We start from the raw sequence: 380 nt of genomic DNA on the forward strand, positions 1-380 counted from the left end.
CATCTTCATCGTCTTATGTTATTATCTTTCCTTCTCTCTCTCCTTTCTTTTCTCGTCTTTGTCTTGTGTGACAATTTTTTTTTTCTTCACCGTCTTATGTTATTACTCTTTCTTTTCTCTCTCCTTTCTTTTCTCGTCTTCGTCTTCGTGTGACTCGTCCTTCTTTTTAATTTTTTTCCTTTCCTTTTTATCTCCATCGTCTCGCAATGGCCGCTTTCTCCTTGGCGTTTGCTGTTCCGCGCGAGTTGGCGTTTGCCTTTGAGGTCGACTTTTGTAGACAGTCTATTTTTGTAGCCTATCTATCTATCGGCGAATCTTTGCGTTTGTTGACTTCGTGCTTGACTTCACTTTCGTTGCTTTGTGATCGTGTGGCGGATTTA

General features: G+C 40.8%; 1 protein-coding gene across 1 annotated transcript in view; it reads left to right on the top strand.

Moving 5' to 3' along the window:
• The window catches only part of LOC119587982 (heart- and neural crest derivatives-expressed protein 1-like), a gene marked incomplete at its 5' end in the record, with an annotated part of 8,094 nt that overhangs the window by 6,884 nt on the left and 830 nt on the right, over positions 1–380 (top strand).

Source organism: Penaeus monodon, chromosome 23, assembly GCF_015228065.2.
Source record: "Penaeus monodon isolate SGIC_2016 chromosome 23, NSTDA_Pmon_1, whole genome shotgun sequence".
Taxonomy (NCBI): Eukaryota; Metazoa; Arthropoda; class Malacostraca; order Decapoda; family Penaeidae; genus Penaeus; species Penaeus monodon.